Raw genomic sequence first — 22,163 nt, 5'->3', positions numbered from 1 at the left:
CACACTCCCTGGAAATTTTTTCCTTGTGTGACTGCTCCCCAGCCTCTCGGGCTGGCCTCCGTGGTCACCAGCATCCAATCCTGAATGCCGAATCTGCGGCCCTCTAGAAGATGAGCACTCTGTGACCACCACAGGAGAGACACCCTTGTCCTTGGATATAGGGTTATCCGCTGATGCATCTGAAGATGCGATCCGGACCATTTGTCCAGCAGATCCCACTGAAAAGTTCTTGCGTGAAATCTGCCGAATGGAATTGCTTCGTAGGAAGCCACCATTTTTACCAGGACCCTTGTGCAATGATGCACTGACACTTTCCCTGGTTTTAGGAGGTTCTTGACTAGCTCGGATAACTCCCTGGCTTTCTCTTCCGGGAGAAACACCTTTTTCTGGACTGTGTCCAGAATCATCCCTAGGCACAGCAGACGTGTCGTCAGGATCAGCTGCGATTTTGGAATATTTAGAATCCATCCGTGCTGTTGTAGCAGTATCCGAGATAGTGCTACTCCGACCTCCAACTGTTCCCTGGACTTTGCCCTTATCAGGAGATCGTCCAAGTAAGGGGTAATTAAGACGCCTTTTCTTCGAAGAAGAATCATCATTTCGGCCATTACCTTGGTAAAGACCCAGGGTGCCGTGGACAATCCAAACGGCAGCGTCTGAAACTGACAGTGACAGTTCTATACCACGAACCTGAGGTACCCTTAGTGAGAAGGGCAAATTTGGGACATGGAGGTAAGCATCCCTGATGTCCCGGGACACTATATAGTCCCCTTCTTCCTGGTTCGTTATCACTGCTCTGAGTGACTCCATCTTGATTTGAACCTTTGTAAGTGTTCAAATTTTTTTAGATTTAGAATAGGTCTCACCTAGCCTTCTGGCATCAGTACCACAATATAGTGTGGAATAATACCCCTTTCCTTGTTGTAGGAGGGGTAATTTGATTATCACCTGCTGGGAATACAGCTTGTGAATTTTTTCCCATACTGCCTCCTTGTCGGAGGGATACCTTGGTAAAGCAGACTTCAGGAGCCTGCGAGGGGGAAACGTTTCGACATTCCAATCTGTACCCCTGGGATACTACTTGTAGGATCCAGGGGTCCTGTACGGTCCCAGCGTCATGCTGAGAGCTTGGCAGAAGCGGTGGAAGGCTTCTGTTCCTGGGAATTGGCTGCCTGCTGCAGTCTTCTTCCCTTTCCTCTATCCCTGGGCAAATATGACTCTTATAGGGACGAAAGGACTGAGGCTGAAAAGACGGTGTCTTTTTCTGCAGAGATGTGACTTAGGGTAAAAACGGTGGATTTTCCAGCAGTTGCCGTGGCCACCAGGTCCGATGGACCGACCCCAAATAACTCCTCTTCCTTTATACGGCAATACACCTTTGTGCCGTTTGGAATCTGCATCACCTGACCACTGTCGTATCCATAAACATCTTCTGGCAGATATGGACATCGCACTTACTCTTGATGCCAGAGTGCAAATATCCCTCTGTGCATCTCGCATATATAGAAATGCATCCTTTAAATGCTCTATAGTCAATAAAATACTGTCCCTGTCAAGGGTATCAATATTTTTAGTCAGGGAATCCGACCAAGCCACCCCAGCTCTGCACATCCAGGCTGAGGCGATCGCTGGTCGCAGTATAACACCAGTATGTGTGTATATACTTTTATATGATATTTTCCAGCCTCCTGTCAGCTGGCTCCTTGAGGACGGCCCTATCTATAGACGGTACCGCCACTTGTTTTGATAAGCGTGTGAGCGCCTTATCCACCCTAAGGGGTGTTTCCCAACGCGCCCTAACTTCTGGCGGGAAAGGGTATACCTCCAATAATTTTCTATCGGGGGGAACCCACGCATCATCACACACTTCATTTAATTTATCTGATTCAGGAAAAACTACAGGTAGTTTTTTCACATCCCACATAATACCCTCTTTTGTGGTACTTGTAGGATCAGAAATATGTAACACCTCCTTCATTGCCCTTAACATGTGGCCCTAATAAGGAATACGTTTGTTTATTCACCGTCGACACTGGATTCAGTGTCCGTGTCTGTGTCTGTGTCGACCGACTAAGGTAAACAGGCGTTTTAAAACCCCTGACGGTGTTTTTGAGACGTCTGGACCGGTACTAATTGTTTGTCGGCCGTCTCATGTCGTCAACCGACCTTGCAGCGTGTTGACATTATCACGTAATTCCCTAAATAAGCCATCCATTCCGGTGTCGACTCCCTAGAGAGTGACATCACCATTACAGGCAATTGCTCCGCCTCCTCACCAACATCGTCCTCATACATGTCGACACACACGTACCGACACACAGCACACACACAGGGAATGCTCTGATAGAGGACAGGACCCACTAGCCCTTTGGAGAGACAGAGGGAGAGTTTGCCAGCACACACCAAAAAACGCTATAATTATATAGGGACAACCTTATATAAGTGTTTTCCCTTATAGCATCTTTTTATATATTTCTAACGCCAAATTAGTGCCCCCCCTCTCGGTTTTAACCCTGTTTCTGTAGTGCAGTGCAGGGGAGAGCCTGGGAGCCTTCCCTCCAGCCTTTCTGTGAGGGAAAATGGCGCTGTGTGCTGAGGAGATAGGCCCCGCCCCTTTTTCGGCGGGCTCGTCTCCCGCTCTTCAACGGATTCTGGCAGGGGTTAAATATCTCCATATAGCCCCCGGAGGCTATATGTGAGGTATTTTTTGCCAAAAAATAGGTTTACATTGCCTCCCAGGGCGCCCCCCTCCCAGCGCCCTGCACCCTCAGTGACTGCCGTGTGAAGTGTGCTGAGAGCAATGGCGCACAGCTGCAGTGCTGTGCGCTACCTTAAGAAGACTGAGGAGTCATCTGCCGCCGATTCTGGACCTTCTTCTCTTTTCAGCATCTGCAAGGGGGCCGGCGGCGAGGCTCCGGTGACCATCCAGGCTGTACCTGTGATCGTCCCTCTGGAGCTAATGTCCAGTAGCCAAAGAAGCCAATCCATCCTGCACGCAGGTGAGTTCACTTCTTCTCCCCTAAGTCCCTCGTTGCAGTGATCCTGTTGCCAGCAGGACTCGCTGTAAAATAAAAAACCTAAGCTAAACTTTTCTAAGCAGCTCTTTAGGAGAGCCACCTAGATTGCACCCTTCTCGGCCGGGCACAAAAATCTAACTGAGGCTTGGAGGAGGGTCATGGGGGGAGGAGCCAGTGCACACCACCTGATCCTAAAGCTTTACTTTTTGTGCCCTGTCTCCTGCGGAGCCGCTATTCCCCATGGTCCTTTCAGGAACCCCAGCATCCACTAGGACGATAGAGAAATGCTATTTGGTTTTTTATATTTATATAATACCACCAAGTAACTCCCACCACATGTCCAGTTGTTCCCAAACACCTATTGGATACCTTACAGCTCCAGCACCTCTTGGAGCAGCCAAAGTGCAAACAAGATATCAGTGCATCGCCTGTAGAGTAAATAATTGTCTTAATGAGGCAATGTTGCATGTATATGAAATACACTATATGTGGTAATATGGTGCCGCTTTCAATCCTGCTGCAGAAGCTGTCTGCGGCTGATCGCCGCTGGTACCTGATCCTGAAGTTTGCGCTGGAGGTGAGACTCAGTGCTGACTTCTTTGTGGAAGGTGTGGGGAGATGGTCAGCTGTGGGCCGCGTGGGGCCGCTGCTCTCAAGCTTTATCAAGCTTTACTGCGAAAACGTACGTCACATCGTGATCACGTGGTGCGCACACGTGATCGCCGAAACCGGAAACCAGGGACAGTTACCCAGGCAACGACGCTTAGCCGTCGAGACAAGGAGAAACACACCGCGAATACACGCTGCATCGGGAGAGCAGGATTGAAAGCGGCACCATATTACCACATATAGTGTATTTCATATACATGCAACATTGCCTCATTAAGACAATTATTTACTCTACAGGCGATGCACTGATATCTTGTTTGCACTTTGGCTGCTCCAAGAGGTGCTGGAGCTGTAAGGTATCCAATAGGTGTTTGGGAACAACTGGACATGTGGTGGGAGTTACTTGGTGGTATTATATAAATATAAAAAACCAAATAGCATATTACTGTGCTAAGAACTTCAATGCTACGGGTTAATATCAATCTTGCAGTATATTGCTACTTAATTGTTTTTGCCTGCTATGGCTAATGAATAATACTGTTAGCTTATTGGTGAAATTGCCTCAGTGAAAATCACCACTCTATCTTGTTTAAGCAACTCTGTAGCATATTGTTAATCAATTGCTAGCATGCACACCACTGTCCGGCATAACCACTGAAACTCTCAGTTGTTTATCTGTCTTTTCACTTCTCACTATAGCCTCTTTTGATCACATTGTAAGAATTTTTCTCAATCAATTTTTTCTCACGTCTCAGAGGCATACATAGTGAGATTCATCGGTCGGTGATATAAAGTAAGGGGCTACATACACTATATAATTGATAGTATTGCCTCATTAAATATCACCACTCTATCCTGGGTATGCAGGTGGACCAGATATCCCCTTGCACATCATAATTGTCATTTCTAATTGTAATAGTGGACATCTTTGCATATAATCCTTGCACATGTTAATTGTTCCACTATCCCCTATTGGATTTTTGCTTGGATTTCTGCTGTAATCTCACTCTCTAATTTTGGGCTTTTGTTCAAAACAGAGATTTGTATACACGATTGACTCAGATTAATTGAAATTTTGTTAGGCCGATACAGGTATTGAGATCTATTGAACGGGCAGATAAAACTATTGCGGACATACCCCACTGGAGATGCCCGATCTCGTCTGATCTTGGAAGCCAAGCAGTGGAGGGCCGGGTCAGTACTTGGATGGGAGACCACCTTGGAACACCCTGGTACTGCAAAAAATTCTTCTGCTCGATCTAGAAGGATCTCCATTAATACCAACTGGCACTCGGTTCTGTATGACCTATGATTTAATTATCTACGCTGAAAAAATCCTGAATAGGATTGCTGTAGAACAAATGATGGTCATATATTATACAAAAAAGTCATTGTGATTACAGCAAATCCACTAGTCTTAAGATTTGGATTCCGTTTTTTGTCATTGTGGTATTTAAAACCATATGAATTATTCTCTATATAAGTGTTATATTTTCGCGTAGCTATCACGTATATTTTTCTCCTTAATTATCTTCCTTTTTTTGAACAAATAATAAGAATTTACTTACCGATAATTCTATTTCTCGGAGTCCGTAGTGGATGCTGGGGTTCCTGAAAGGACCATGGGGAATAGCGGCTCCGCAGGAGACAGGGCACAAAAGTAAAGCTTTCCGATCAGGTGGTGTGCACTGGCTCCTCCCCCTATGACCCTCCTCCAAGCCAGTTAGGTACTGTGCCCGGACGAGCGTACACAATAAGGGAGGAATTTTGAATCCCGGGTAAGACTCATACCAGCCACACCAATCACACCGTACAACTTGTGATCTAAACCCAGTTAACAGTATGATAACAGCGGAGCCTCTGAAAAGATGGCTCACAACAATAATAACCCGAATTTTGTAACTATGTACAAGTATTGCAGATAATCCGCACTTGGGATGGGCGCCCAGCATCCACTACGGACTCCGAGAAATAGAATTATCGGTAAGTAAATTCTTATTTTCTCTATCGTCCTAGTGGATGCTGGGGTTCCTGAAAGGACCATGGGGATTATACCAAAGCTCCCAAACGGGCGGGAGAGTGCGGATGACTCTGCAGCACCGAATGAGAGAACTCCAGGTCCTCCTTAGCCAGGGTATCAAATTTGTAGAATTTAGCAAACGTGTTTGCCCCTGACCAAGTAGCTGCTCGGCAAAGTTGTAAAGCCGAGACCCCTCGGGCAGCCGCCCAAGATGAGCCCACCTTCCTTGTGGAATGGGCATTTACATATTTTGGCTGTGGCAGGCCTGCCACAGAATGTGCAAGCTGAATTGTATTACACATCCAACTAGCAATAGTCTGCTTAGAAGCAAGAGCACCCAGTTTGTTGGGTGCATACAGGATAACAGCAAGTCAGTTTTCCTGACTCCAGCCGTCCTGGAACATATTTTCAGGGCCCTGACAACATCTAGCAACTTGGAGTCCTCCAAGTCCCTAGTAGGTGCAAGGCACCACAATAAACTGGTTCAGGTGAAACACTGACACCACCTTAGGGAGAGAACTGGGGACGAGTCCGCAGCTCTGCCCTGTCCGAATGGACAAACAGATATGGGCTTTTTTGAGAAAAAACCACCAATTTGACACTCGCCTGGCCCAGGCCAGGGCCAAGAGCATGGTCACTTTTCATGTGAGATGCTTCAAATCCACAGATTTGACTGGTTTTAAACCAATGTGATTTGAGGAATCCCAGAACTACGTTGAGATCCCACAGTGCCACTGGAGGCACAAAAGGGGGTTGTATATGCAATACTCCCTTGACAAACTTCTGGACTTCAGGAACTGAAGCCAATTCTTTCTGGAAGAAAATCGACAGGGCCGAAATTTGAACCTTAATGGACCCCAATTTGAGGCCCATAGACACTCCTGTTTGCAGGAAATGCAGGAAACGACCGAGTTGAAATTTCTTTGTGGGGCCTTCCTGGCCTCACACCACGCAACATATTTTCGCCACATGTGGTGATAATGTTGTGCGGTCACCTCCTTTCTGGCTTTGACCAGGGTAGGAATGACCTCTTCCGGAATGCCTTTTTCCCTTAGGATCCGGCTTTCCACCGCCATGCCGACAAACGCAGCTGCGGTAAGTCTTGGAACAGACATGGTACTTGCTGAAGCAAGTCCCTTCTTAGCGGCAGAGGCCATAAGACCTCTGTAAGCATCTCTTGAAGTTCCGGGTACCAAGTCCTTCTTGGCCAATCCGGAGCCATGAGTATAGTTCTTACTCCTCTACGTCTTATAATTCTCAGCACCTTAGGTATGAGAAGCAGAGGAGGGAACACATACACCGACTGGTACACCCACGGTGTTACCAGAACGTCCACAGCTATTGCCTGAGGGTCTCTTGACCTGGCGCAATACCTGTCCCGTTTTTTGTTCAGACGGGACGCCATCATGTCCACCTTTGGTATTCCCCAACGGTTTACAATCATGTGGAAAAAACTTCCCGATGAAGTTTCCACTCTCCCGGGTGGAGGTCGTGCCTGCTGAGGAAGTCTGCTTCCCAGTTTCCATTCCCGGGATGAAACACTGCTGACAGTGCTATCACATGATTTTCCGCCCAGCGAAAAGTCCTTGCAGTTTTTGCCATTGCCCTCCTGCTTCTTGTGTCGCCCTGTCTGTTTACGTGGGCGACTGCCGTGATGTTTTTCCCACTGGATCAATACCGGCTGACCTTGAAGCAGAGGTCTTGCTAAGCTTAGAGCATTATAAATTTACCCTTAGCTCCAGTATATTTATGTGGAGAAAAGTCTCCAGACTTGATCACACTCCCTGGAAATTTTTTCCTTGTGTGACTGCTCCCCAGCCTCTCGGGCTGGGCTCCGTGGTCACGAGCATCCAATCCTGAATGCCGAATCTGCGGCCCTCTAGAAGATGAGCACTCTATAACCACCACAGGAGAGACGCCCTTGTCCTTGGATATAGGGTTATCCGCTGATGCATCTGAAGATGCGATCCGGACCATTTGTCCAGCAGATCCCACTGAAAAGTTCTTGCGTGAAATCTGCCGAATGGAATTGCTTCGTAGGAAGCCACCATTTTTACCAGGACCCTTGTGCAATGATGCACTGTTTTTAGGAGGTTCCTGACTAGCTCGGATAACTCCCTGGCTTTCTCTTCCGGGAGAAACACCTTTTTCTGGACTGTGTCCAGAATCATCCCTAGGCACAGCAGACGTGTCGTCGGGATCAGCTGCGATTTTGGAATATTTAGAATCCACCCGTGCTGTTGTAGCAGTATCCGAGATAGTGCTACTCCGACCTCCAACTGTTCCCTGGACTATGCCCTTATCAGGAGATCGTCCAAGTAAGGGATAATTAAGACGCCTTTTCTTCGAAGAAGAATCATCATTTCGGCCATTACCTTGGTAAAGACCCGGGGTGCCGTGGACAATCCAAACGGCAGCGTCTGAAATTGATAGTGACAGTTCTGCACCACGAACCTGAGGTACCCTTAGTGAGAAGGGCAAATTTGGGACATAGAGGTAAGCATCCCTGATGTCCCGGGACACTATATAGTCCCCTTCTTCCTGGTTCGTTATCACTGCTCTGAGTGACTCCATCTTGATTTGAACCATTGTAAGTGTTCAAAAAATTTTTTAGAATAAGTCTCACCTAGCCTTCTGGCTTCAGTACCACAATATAGTGTGGAATAATACCCCTTTTCTTGTAGTAGGAGGGGTAATTTAATTATCACCTGCTGGGAATACAGCTTGTGAATTTTTTTCCCATACTGCCTCCTTGTCGGAGGGAGACCTTGGTAAAGCAGACTTCAGGAGCCTGCGAAGGGGAAACGTCTCGACATTCCAATCTGTACCCCTGGGATACTACTTGTAGGATCCAGGGGTCCTGTACGGTCTCAGCGCCATGCTGAGAACTTGTCAGAAGCTGTGGAACGCTTCTGTTCCTGGGAATGGGCTGCCTGCTGCAGTCTTCTTCCCTTTCCTCTATCCCTGGGCAGATATGATCTTATAGGGACGAAAGGACTGAGGCTGAAAAGACTGTCTTTTTCTGCAGAGATGTGACTTAGGGTAAAAACGGCGGATTTTCCAGCAGTTGCCGTGGCCACCAGGTCCGATGGACCGACCCCAAATAACTCCTCTTCCTTTATACGGCAATACACCTTTGTGCCGTTTGGAATCTGCATCACCTGACCACTGTCGTGTCCATAACATCTTCTGGCAGATATGGACATCGCATTTACTCTTGATGCCAGAGTGCAAATATCCCTCTGTGCATCTCGCATATATAGAAATGCCTCCTTTAAATGCTCTATAGTCAATAAAATACTGTCCCTGTCAAGGGTATCAATATTTTTAGTCAGGGAATCCGACCAAGCCACCCCAGCTCTGCACATCCAGGCTGAGGCGATCGCTGGTCGCAGTATAACACCAGTATGTGTGTATATACTTTTTATGATATTTTCCAGCCTCCTGTCAGCTGGTCCTTGAGGACGGCCCTATCTATAGACGGTACCGCCACTTGTTTTGATAAGCGTGTGAGCGCCTTATCCACCCTAAGGGGTGTTTCCCAACGCGCCCTAACTTCTGGCGGGAAAGGGTATACCGCCCATAATTTTCTATCGGGGGGAACCCACGCATCATCACACACTTTATTTAATTTATCTGATTCAGGAAAAACTACGGTAGTTTTTTCACATCCCACATAATACCCTCTTTTGTGGTACTTGTAGGATCAGAAATATGTAACACCTCCTTCATTGCCTTTAACGTGTGGCCCTAATAAGGAATACGTTTGTTTATTCACCGTCGACACTGGATTCAGTGTCCCTGTCTGTGTCTGTGTCGACCGACTAAAGTAAACGGGCGTTTTAAAACCCCTGACGGTGTTTTTGAGACGTCTGGACCGGTACTAATTGTTTGTCGGCCGTCTCATGTCGTCAACCGACCTTGCAGCGTGTTGACATTATCACGTAATTTCCTAAATAAGCCATCCATTCCGGTGTCGACTCCCTAGAGAGTGACATCACCATTACAGGCAATTGCTCCGCCTCCTCACCAACATCGTCCTCATACATGTCGACACACACGTACCGACACACAGCACACACACAGGGAATGCTCTGATAGAGGACAGGACCCACTAGCCCTTTGGAGAGACAGAGGGAGAGTTTACCAGCACACACCAAAAACGCTATAATTATATAGGGACAACCTTATATAAGTGTTTTCCCTTATAGCATCTTTTTTATATATTTCTAACGCCAATTTAGTGCCCCCCCTCTCTGTTTTAACCCTGTTTCTGTAGTGCAGTGCAGGGGAGAGCCTGGGAGCCTTCCCTCCAGCCTTTCTGTGAGGGAAAATGGCGCTGTGTGCTGAGGAGATAGGCCCCGCCCCTTTTTCGGCGGCCTCGTCTCCCGCTCTTCAACGGATTCTGGCAGGGGTTAAATATCTCCATATAGCCTCCGGAGGCTATATGTGAGGTATTTTTAGCCAAAATAGGTATTCATTTGCCTCCCAGGGCGCCCCCCTCCCAGCGCCCTGCACCCTCAGTGACTGCCGTGTGAAGTGTGCTGAGAGGAAAATGGCGCACAGCTGCAGTGCTGTGCGCTACCTTTAGAAGACTGAGGAGTCTTCTGCCGCCGATTCTGGACCTCTTCTTACTTCAGCATCTGCAAGGGGGCCGGCGGCAAGGCTCCGGTGACCATCCAGGCTGTACCTGTGATCGTCCCTCTGGAGCTGATGTCCAGTAGCCAAGAAGCCAATCCATCCTGCACGCAGGTGAGTTCACTTCTTCTCCCCTAAGTCCCTCGTTGCAGTGATCCTGTTGCCAGCAGGACTCACTGTAAAATAAAAAACCTAAGCTAAACTTTTCTAAGCAGCTCTTTAGGAGAGCCACCTAGATTGCACCCTTCTCGGCCGGGCACAAAAATCTAACTGGCTTGGAGGAGGGTCATAGGGGGAGGAGCCAGTGCACACCACCTGATCGGAAAGCTTTACTTTTGTGCCGTCTCCTGCGGAGCCGCTATTCCCCATGGTCCTTTCAGGAACCCCAGCATCCACTAGGACGATAGAGAAAAAATTATTTCTTAACAGAATTGATTAATAAAAATATACCCATTCCTCTGAACAGAGTGCTCCCACACAAGAGTCTACTTTCCAACCTTCTTGTGTTGGTTCTCTCTAAAGGAGGATTTGCCCAAGCAGTCCCAGGAACAGTGTAGCTGAGAGAAATGGGGCTTAAACACTGACTGGGAGTGGGGTAGAGACAGATGCAGCTCCAGGGTGGGAACATTTACTGTAAATGGCACCCTGGGGCTGGGGGAGGGGCTCCAGGTCTAAGCCTTATCCCCTCTGCTGGCATAACCACCTGGTACTGCGGGCCAATATAAATAGGTTTAGAGAGAAAACCTGACCTGTACCCATGACCTGGTGGTCTAGTGGGGTCGCCTGTATGCCACAGTGTCCACCGCCAGCACACGCGGCCCACCGACCGCGCCGGACTGCGATACAACACGGGTCCCGCGAGCGGGACCCCTCCCGAAGCGCGGCCACGCGATCCCGGAAAGCCACAGCCAAGAAAACCGGAGCCTCCCGCTGTAGTTACCCAGCAACCAGGGCGCGAGAGTGTACAGTGCCGCTAGGGAGAGATGGAGCTACAGCAGTGAATGTCTCCTGACATCTACACACTGCTGCAGCCCTTGAAGTCTTCACTTTTCTTCTAAAAAGCTCTTTAAGTGCCTGCTATCTGCAGCACCAACTACAAAACTGAGCTCCTGTGCAGGGAGGCGGGATTATAGAGGCGGCAGCGCTATGCATCTTGGGAACTGTCAAAGCTTTTGAGCCTGTTGGTGCCCTCGGATCAAGATCCTACTCTACACCCCATTGTCCATACTTGTGGTGCCCAGTGTACTCAACAGCAGAAAACAGGATTTTGATACCTACCAGTAAATCCTTTTCTCCTAGTCCATAGAGGATGCTGGGGTTCACTTCATGACCATGGGGTATAGACTGGATACGCAGGAGACATGGGCACTATAAAGACTTTTCATTGGGTGTGAACCGGTTCCTCCCTCTATGCCCCTCCTCCAGACCTCAGTTATAGGAACTGTGCCCAGAGAGACGGACATTTCGAGGAAAGGAATTACTTAACTAGTGTTGAGATATCTACCAACTCACACCCTCAACCATGCCGCACACATGGCATTCAACATAACATGCCAACTGGCATGAACTAATTGCCGCAACATGCTGAACCAAGATAACAACTTGTGTAACTAATAACTAAACTGCAGGTAAAGTACGCACTGGGACGGGCGCCCAGCATCCTCTACGTACTAGGAGAAAAGGCTTTACCGGTAGGTTAACAAAAATAAGAATTTACTCACCGGTAATTCTATTTCTCGTAGGCCGTAGTGGATGCTGGGGACTCCGTAAGGACCATGGGGAATAGCGGGCTCCGCAGGAGACTGGGCACTCTAAAGAAAGATTAGGTACTATATCTGGTGTGCACTGGCTCCTCCCTCTATGCCCCTCCTCCAGACTTCAGTTAGAGAAACAGTGCCCGGAAGAGCTGACATTACAAGGAAAGGATTTTGGAATCCAGGATAAGACTCATACCAGCCACACCAATCACACCGTATAACTTGTGATAAACTTACCCAGTTGACAGTATGAACAAACAGAGCATCAACTAATGGATGCCAACATAACATAACCCTTTATTAAGCAATAACTATATACACGTATTGCAGAAAGTCCGCACTAGGGACGGGCGCCCAGCATCCACTACGGACTACGAGAAATAGAATTACCGGTGAGTAAATTCTTATTTTCTCTAACGTCCTAGTGGATGCTGGGGACTCCGTAAGGACCATGGGGATTATACCAAAGCTCCCAAACGGGCGGGAGAGTGCGGATGACTCTGCAGCACCGAATGGGCAAACACCAGGTCATCCTCAGCCAGGGTATCAAACTTGTAGAACTTTGCAAATGTGTTTGAACCCGACCAAGTAGCAGCTCGGCAAAGCTGTAATGCCGAGACCCCTCGGGCAGCCGCCTAAGAAGAGCCCACCTTCCTTGTGGAATGGGCTTTCACTGATTTTTGGATGCGGCAATCCAGCCGCAGAATGAGCCTGCTGAATCGTGTTACAGATCCAGCGAGCAATGGTTTGCTTTGAAGCAAGAGCACCCAGCTTGTTGGATGCATACAGAATAAACAGCTCGTCAGTCTTCCTGACTCCAGCCGTCCTAGCAACATAGATCTTCAAAGCCCTGACTACATCAAGCAACTTGGAATCCTCCAAATTACGAGTAGCCGCAAGCACCACAATAGGTTGGTTCAGATGAAAAGCTGACACCACCTTTGGCAGAAACTGCGGACGAGTTCGCAATTCTGCTCTGTCCAGATAGGGGCTTTTACATGACAAAGCCGCCAGTTCTGACACACGCCTAGCTGAGGCTAGGGCCAACAGCATGACCACTTTCCACGTGAGATACTTTAGTTCCACCGTTTTAAGTAGCTCAAACCAGTGGGATTTCCGGAACCCCAAGACCACGTTAAGATCCCAAGGTGCCACTGGTGGCACAAAAGGGGGCTGAATATGCAGCACTCCCTTAACAAACGTCTGAACCTCAGGCAGTGAAGCCAGTTCTTTTTGAAAGAAAATGGATAGGGCTGAAATCTGGACCTTTATGGACCCCAATTTCAGGCCCATAGTCATCCCCGACTGTAGGAAGTGCAGGAATCGACCCAGCTGGAAATTCCTCTGTAGGGGCCGTCCTGGCCTCACACCAAGCAACATATTTTCGCCATATACGGTGATACGGTTTTGCTGTCACGTCCTTCCTAGCCTTTATCAGCGTAGGAATAACTGCTTCCGGAATGCCCTTTTCTGCTAGGGTGTTCAACCGCCATGCCGTCAAACGCAGCCACAGTAAGTCTTGGAACAGACAGGGCCCTTGTTGTAACAGGTCCTGTCTGAGAGGCAGAGGCCAAGGGTCCTCTGTGATCATTTCTTGCAATTCCGGATACCAAGTTCTTCTTGGCCAATCCGGAACAATGAGTATTGTTCTCACTCCTCTTCTTACAATTCTCAGCACCTTTGGTATGAGAGGAAGAGGAGGAAACACATAGACCGACTGGAACACCCACGGTGTTACTAGTGCGTCCACAGCTATCGCCTGAGGGTCCCTTGACCTGGCGCAATATCTTTTTAGCTTTTTGTTGAGACGGGACGCCATCATGTCCACCTGTGGCAGTTCCCATCGATTTGCAATCTTCGTGAAGACTTCCTGACGAAGTCCCCACTCTCCCGGGTGGAGGTTGTGTCTGCTGAGGAAGTCTGCTTTCCTGTTGTCTACTACCAGAATTAACACTGCTGACAGTGCTAGTATGTGATTCTCCGCCCACCGAAGAATCCTGGTGGCTTCTGCCATTGCCACCCTGCTTCTTGTGCCGCCCTGGCGGTTCACATGGGCCACTGCGGTGATGTTGTCTGACTGAATCAGCACTGGTTGGTTTCGAAGCAGAGGCTCCACTTGACTCAGGGCGTTGTATATGGCCCTTAGTTCCAGGATATTGATGTGCAGACAATTCTCCTGACTTGACCACAACCCTTGGAAGTTTCTTCCTCGAGTGACTGCCCCCCACCCTCGGAGGCTTGCATCCGTGGTCACCAGGACCCAGTCCTGTATGCCGAATCTGCGGCCCTCGAGGTGGTGAGCACCTTGTAACCACCACAGAAGAGACACCCTGGCCCTGGGGGACAGGGTGATCATCCGATGCATCTGAAGATGCGATCCGGACCACTTGTCCTGCAGGTCCCACTGAAAGATCCTCGCATGGAACCTGCCGAAGGTAATGGCTTCGTTAGACGCCACCATCTTTCCCAGGACTCGTGTGCAGTGATGCACTTACACCTGTTTTGGCTTTAGGAGGTTTCTGACTAGAGTCACGAGCTCCTGAGCCTTCTCCTCCGGGAGAAACACCTTCTTCTGGTCTGTGTCCAGAATCATGCCCATGAAAAGCAGACGCGTCGCAGTAATCAGCTGCGACTTTGAAATGTTCAGAATCCAGCCGTGCTGACTCAACACTTCCTGAGAGTGTGCTACACTGATCAGCAACTGCTCCCTGGACCTCGCCTTTATGAGGAGACCGTCCAAGTATGGGATAATTGTAACCCCTTGCTTCCGAAGGAGCACCATCATCTCCGCCATCACTTTGGTAAACACTCTCGGTGCCGTGGACAGGCCGAACGGCAACGTCTGGAATTGGTAATGACAGTCTCGTACCACAAACCTTAGGTACTCCTGATGAGGCGGATAAATGGGGACACGCAAGTAAGCATCCTTGATGTCCAGCGACACCATAAAATCCCCTTCCTCCAGGCTTGCAATGACCGCTCTGAGAGATTCCATTTTGAACTTGAATTTCTTCAGATAAAAGTTCAGGGTTTTTAAATTTAAAATGGTTCGGACCGAACCATCCGGTTTCGGTACCACAAACATAGTGGAATAGTAGCCCCTTCCCCGTTGAAGGGGGGGGAACTCTACCACCACTTTCTGGAGAAAAAGTTTGTGAATTGCTTCCACCACTATCTCCCTTTCCATGGGGGAAGCTGGTAAGGCCGATTTCAGGAAACTGTGAGGGGGCATCACCTCGAATTCCAGCTTGTATCCCTGAGACACAATTTGTATAGCCCAAGGATCCACCTGTGAGCGAACCCACTGGTGGCTGAAATGTCGGAGACGCGCCCCCACCGCTCCTGGCTCTGCCTGTGGAGCCCCAGCGTCATGCGGTGGACTTAATGGAAGCGGGGGAAGACTTTTGTTCCTGGGAACTAGCTGCGTAGTGCAGCTTTTTTCCTCTACCCCTGCCAAGAAAGGACGCACCTCTGACCTTCTTGCTCCTCTGAGAACGAAAGGACTGCATTTGGTAATACGGTGCTTTCTTAGGTTGTGGAGGGACATAAGGCAAGAAATTTGACTTTAGAGAGAAAAGAGGAAAATGACCATGAGATGGTCATCTACCAAAGAGAACTTACTTTGTGGCGCACTCTTTTATTTGATTCAAATAATAAGAATTTACTTACCGATAATTCTATTTCTCGTAGTCCGTAGTGGAAGCTGGGAACTCCGTAAGGACCATGGGGAATAGCGGCTCCGCAGGAGACTGGGCACAATAGTAAAGCTTTAGGACTACCTGGTGTGCACTGGCTCCTCCCCCTATGACCCTCCTCCAAGCCTCAGTTAGGATACTGTGCCCGGACGAGCGTACACAATAAGGAAGGATTTTGAATCCCGGGTAAGACTCATACCAGCCACACCAATCACACCGTACAACCTGTGATCTGAACCCAGTTAACAGCATGATAACAGAGGAGCCTCTGAAAAGATGGCTCACAACAATAATAACCCGATTTTTGTAACAATAACTATGTACAAGTATTGCAGACAATCCGCACTTGGGATGGGCGCCCAGCATCCACTACGGACTACGAGAAATAGAATTATCGGTAAGTAAATTCTTATTTTCTCTGACGTCCTAGTGGATGCTGGGAACTCCGTAAGGACCATGGGGATTATACCAAAGCTCCCAAACGGGCGGGAGAGTGCGGATGACTCTGCAGCACCGAATGAGAGAACTCCAGGTCCTCCTCAGCCAGGGTATCAAATTTGTAGAATTTAGCAAACGTGTTTGCCCCTGACCAAGTAGCTGCTCGGCAAAGTTGTAACGCCGAGACCCCTCGGGCAGCCGCCCAAGATGAGCCCACCTTCGTGGAATGGGCTTTTACAGATTTTGGCTGTGGCAGGCCTGCCACAGAATGTGCAAGCTGAATTGTACTACAAATCCAACGAGCAATAGTCTGCTTAGAAGCAGGAGCACCCAGCTTGTTGGGTGCATACAGGATAAACAGCGAGTCAGATTTCCTGACTCCAGCCGTCCTGGAAACATATATTTTCAAGGCCCTGACTACGTCCAACAACTTGGAGTCCTCCAAGTCACTAGTAGCCGCAGGTACCACAATAGGTTGGTTCAGATGAAACACTGAAACCACCTTAGGGAGAAAATGAGGACGAGTCCTCAATTCCGCCCTGTCTGAATGGAAGATCAGATAAGGGCTTTTACAGGATAAAGCCCGCCAATTCTGACACGTGCCTGGCCGAGGCCAGGGCCAACAACATGACCACTTCCCATGTGAGATATTTTAACTCCACAGATTCAAGTGGTTCAAACCAATGTGACTTTAGGAACCCCAAAACTACATTGAGATCCCAAGGTGCCACTGGAGGCACAAAAGGAGGCTGTATATGCAGTACCCCTTTTACAGACGTCTGAACTTCAGGTAGTGAAGCTAGTTCTTTCTGGAAGAAAATTGACAGGGCCGAAATTTGAACCTTAATGGACCTCAATTTTAGGCCCATAGACACTCCTGTTTACAGGAAATGCAGGAATCGACCTAGTTGAAATTCCTCCATCGGGGCCTTACTGGCCTCGCACCACGCAACATATTTTGGCCAAATGCGGTGATAATGCTTTGCGGTTACATCCTTCCTGGCTTGACCAGGGTAGGGATGACTTCATCCGGAATGCCTTTTTCCTTCAGGATCCGGCGTTCAACCACCCTGCCGTCAAACGCAGCCGCGGTAAGTCTTGGAATAGACAGGGTCCTTGCTGGAGCAGGTCCCTTCTTAGAGGTAGAGGCCACGGGTCCTCCGTGAGCATCTCTTGAAGTTCCGGGTACCAAGTCCTTCTTGGCCAATCCGGAGCCACGAGTATAGTTCTTACTCCCCTCCGTCTTATAATTCTCAGTACTTTTGGTATGAGAGGAAGAGGAGGGAACACATACACTGACTGGTACACCCACGGTGTTACCAGAGCGTCCACAGCTATTGCCTGAGGGTCCCTTGACCTGGCGCAATACCTGTCCAATTTTTTGTTTAGGCGGGACGCCATCATGTCCACCTTTGGTTTTTCCCAATGGTTTACAATCATGTGGAAGACTTCTGGGTGAAGTCCCCACTCTCCCGGGTGGAGGTCGTGCTGAGGAAGTCTGCTTCCCAGTTGTCCACTCCCGGAATGAACACTGCTGACCGTGCTATCACATGATTTTCCGCCCAGCGAAAAATCCTTGCAGCTTCTGCCATTGCCCTCCTGCTTCTTGTGCCGCCCTGTCTGTTTACGTGGGCGACTGCCGTGATGTTGTCCGACTGGATCAGCACCGGCTGACCTTGAAGCAGAGGTCTTGCTTGGCTTAGGGCATTGTAAATGGCCCTTAGCTCCAAAATATTTATGTGAAGTGATGTCTCCAGGCTTGACCACAAGCCCTGGAAATTTCTTCCCTGTGTGACTGCTCCCCAGCCTCGCAGGCTGGCATCCGTGGTCACCAGGACTCAGTCCTGAATGCCGAATCTGCGGCCCTCTAGAAGATGAGCACTCTGCATCCACCACAGGAGAGACACCCTTGTCTTTGGTGACAGGGTTATCCGCTGATGCATCTGAAGATGCGATCCGGACCATTTGTCCAGCAGGTCCCACTGGAAAGTTCTTGCGTGGAATCTGCCGAATGGAATTGCTTCGTAGGAAGCCACCATTTTTCCCAGGACCCTTGTGCACTGATACTTGGCCTGGTTTTAGGAGGTTTCTGACTAGTTCGGATAACTCCCTGGCTTTCTCCTCCGGGAGAAAACACCTTTTTCTGGACTGTGTCCAGGATCATCCCTAGGAATAGAAGGCGTGTCATCGGGATCAGCTGCGATTTTGGAATATTGAGAATCCAACCGTGCTGCCGCAGCACTATCTGAGATAGTGCTACCCCGACTTCCAACTGTTCCCTGGATCTTGCCCTTATCAGGAGATCGTCCAAGTAAGGGATAACTAAAACTCCCTTCTTTCGAAGGAGTATCATCATTTCGGCCATTACCTTGGTAAAGACCCGGGGTGCAGTGGACAATCCAAACGGCTGCGTCTGAAACGGATAGTGACAGTTCTGTACCACAAACCTGAGGTACCCTTGGAGAAGGGTAAATTGGGACATGTAGGTAAGCATCTTTGATGTCCAGAGAGACCATATAGTCCCCTTCTTCCAGGTTTGCAATCACTGCGCTGAGTGACTCCATCTTGAATTTGAACCTTTGTATGTAAGTGTTCAAGGATTTTAGATTTAAAATTGGTCTCACCGAGCCGTCCGGCTTCGGTACCACAATAGTGTGGAATAGTACCCCTTTCCCTGTTGCAGGAGGGGTACCTTGATTATCACCTGCTGGGAATACAGCCTGTGAATGGCTTGCAATACTGTCTCCCTGTCTGAGGGAGACGTCGGTAAAGCAGACTTTATGAAACGGCGAGGGGGAGACGTCTCGAATTTCTTGAGACGGGCCCCCACCGTGCCTGAGACCGCTTGTAAAGCCCCAGCGTCATGCTGAGGACTTTGCGGAGGCGGGAGAGGGATTTTGTTCCTGGGAATTGGCTGTTTGCTGCAGCCTTTTTCCTCTCCCTCTGCCACGGGGCAGAAATGAGGCGCCTTTTGCCCGCTTGCCCTTATGGGGCCGAAAGGACTGCGCCTGATAATACGGCGTCTTCTTAGGTTGAGAAGCTACCTGGGGTAAAAATGTGGATTTTCCAGCCGTTGCCACCAGGTCTGTTAGACCTACCCCAAATAACTCCTCCCTTTTATAAGGCGATACTTCCATATGCCTTTTGGAATCAGCATCACCTGACCACTGTCTTGTCCATAACCCTCTTCTGGCAGAAATGGACAGCGCACTTACTCTTGATGCCAGTCGGCAAATATCCCTCTGTGCATCACGCATATATAGAAATGCATCTTTTAAATGCTCTATAGTTCGTAATATACTGTCCCTATCTAGGGTATCAATATTGTCAGTCAGGGAATCCGACCAAGCCACCCCAGCACTGCACATCCAGGCTGAGGCGATTGCTGGTCGCAGTATCACACCCGTGTGAGTGTATATACATTTTAGGATATTTTACTGCTTTCTGTCAGCAGGTTCCTTAAGGGCGGCCGTATCCGGGGACGGTAGTGCCACCTGTTTAGACAAGCGTGTGAGCGCTTTATTCACCCTAAGGGGTGTTTCCCAACGTGCCCTATCCTCTGGCGGGAAGGGGTATGATGCCAATAACTTTTTAGGAATTAACAGTTTTTATCGGGGGAAACCCACGCATCATCACACACTTCATTTAATTCCTCAGATGCAGGAAAAACTACAGGCAGTTTTTTCTCACCCAACATAATACCCTTTTTAGTGGTACTGGTATTATCAGAAATGTGTAAAAACATTTTCCATAGCCTCAATCATGTAACGTGTGGCCCTACTGGAAGTCACATTCGTCTCTTAATCGTCGACACTGGAGTCAGTATCCGTGTCGGCGTCTGTATCTGCCATCTGCGGTAACGGCGTTTTAGAGCCCCAGATGGCTTTTGAGACACCTGGACAGGCACAGGCTGAGTCGCCGGCTGTCTCATGTCATCAATCTTTTGTAAAGAGCTGACACGGTCACATAATTCCTTCCATAAGCTCATCCACCCAGGTGTCGACTCCCTAGGGGGTGACATCTCTGTTACAGACAATTGCTCCGCCTCCACCTCATTTCCCTCCTCATACATGTCGACACAACGTACCGACACACAGCACACACACAGGGAATGCTCTGAGGACAGGACCCCACTAGCCCTTTGGGGAGACAGAGGGAGAGTATGCCAGCACACACCCGAGCGCTAGCTATCTATATATATATATATATATATATATATATATATATATATATATATATATATCTATATCTATATCTATATCTATATCTATATATACACATACACACACACAGGGATAACCTTATATAAGTGTTTTTCCCCTTATAGCTGCTGTATTGTTATACTGCGCCTAATTAGTGCCCCCCTCTCTTTTTTAACCCCTTTCTGTAGTGTAGTAACTGCAGGGGAGAGCCAGGGAGCTTCCCTCCAACGGAGCTGTGAGAGAAAATGGCGCCACTGTGCTGAGGAGATAGGCTCCGCCCCCTTCTCGGCGGCCTTTTCTCCCGTTTTTCTGTGGAATCTGGCAGGGGTTAAAATTCATCCATATAGCCCTGGGGGCTATATGTGATGTATTTTCGCCAGCCAAGGTGTTTTTATTGCTGCTCAGGGCGCCCCCCCCCCTAGCGCCCTGCACCCTCAGTGACCGAAGTGTGAAGTGTGCTGAGGAGCAATGGCGCACAGCTGCAGTGCTGTGCGCTACCTTGGTGAAGACAGGATGTCTTCTGCCGCCGATTTTCCGGACCTCTTCTTGCTTCTGGCTCTGTAAGGGGGCCGGCGGCGCGGCTCTGGGACCGAGCTCCGAGGCTGGGCCTGTGTTCGGTCCCTCTGGAGCTAATGGTGTCCAGTAGCCTAAGAAGCCCAATCCACTCTGCACGCAGGTGAGTTCGCTTCTTCTCCCCTTAGTCCCTCGATGCAGTGAGCCTGTTGCCAGCAGGTCTCACTGAAAATAAAAAACCTAAAACAACTTTCACTAAGAAGCTCAGGAGAGCCCCTAGTGTGCACCCTTCTCGGCCGGGCACAAAAATTTAACTGAGGCTTGGAGGAGGGTCATAGGGGGAGGAGCCAGTGCACACCAGGTAGTCCTAAAGCTTTACTTTTGTGCCCAGTCTCCTGCGGAGCCGCTATTCCCCATGGTCCTTACGGAGTTCCCAGCATCCACTAGGACGTCAGAGAAAAGAAATTATGGAATTAAAACTTAACTTTTAATTAATTTATTTAGAATAAGATGGTCAAATTAAAACACAAACTACATAAATCTGTCAATGTTGACCTACAGTGATCCGAAAATTCACTGTTAAAGATATAAATCAAGTATATGTGATTAGGGTTCCTATAAATTTCATAAAGTTGTTTTAGAACAAAACCACAATTCTACTTTACCAGTGAATATATCTAGAACAAAAAGTGAAAATATGGTTTGAACAAATTAAATCGGGTAATGAAGTATTCTAAGAGATCCCTCCAAATCATTTGTTAGATCTTTTATTAATTATCCGATTAGCGGCAGTAGTTAACTCAGCTAGAGTGCTTCCCCTTAGATTTGTTAAGCAGAAATGAAAAAATGTCCTCTAAGAAGGCAAGAGTGGCAGGTATCAATCACAATAAGTGATAATTACCAGCACATTTTAAAGCCTTAGAGTATTAATTAAATCACTATGAGTGATAATTGTCACCACATCCTAAATCGTTTGAGTCTGTGAATGACCTTGCCTTGATCACAATCAGATTATTGCATTCCAAAGATAGCATTCCTACCAGACATGTGTAACAATTGTTCTTAGAAAGTGCATTGTCCTTATGATTTTAAATACAGTGTGACACTTTAGGCATTGATTCTAAACGTAAATAAATCCCATTCAAACACACCAAAACATCGAAACAGTTGTCTGATGGAACCTGATAATATAGTCTGTATAGATTCTTTCCCCAGTGAGCTTAGGCTGTATGAGTAGAATGTATTCTAAGCAGAAAGCCCAATTAGATAATTCA

At 48.3% G+C, this 22,163-nt stretch overlaps 1 protein-coding gene and 1 pseudogene across 25 annotated transcripts in view; one reads left to right on the top strand and one right to left on the bottom strand.

Moving 5' to 3' along the window:
- Positions 1 to 22,163, bottom strand: part of DDX4 (DEAD-box helicase 4) — a 1,188,488-nt gene that overhangs the window by 985,978 nt on the left and 180,347 nt on the right. The window lies entirely within an intron of this gene.
- On the top strand, positions 4,751 to 4,870 carry LOC134936071 (5S ribosomal RNA; annotated as a pseudogene).

Source organism: Pseudophryne corroboree, chromosome 1 (assembly GCF_028390025.1).
Source record: "Pseudophryne corroboree isolate aPseCor3 chromosome 1, aPseCor3.hap2, whole genome shotgun sequence".
NCBI lineage: Eukaryota > Metazoa > Chordata > Amphibia > Anura > Myobatrachidae > Pseudophryne > Pseudophryne corroboree.
Note: the sequence above shows the minus strand (reverse complement) of the source record. Positions and strands in the feature narration are given on the sequence as shown.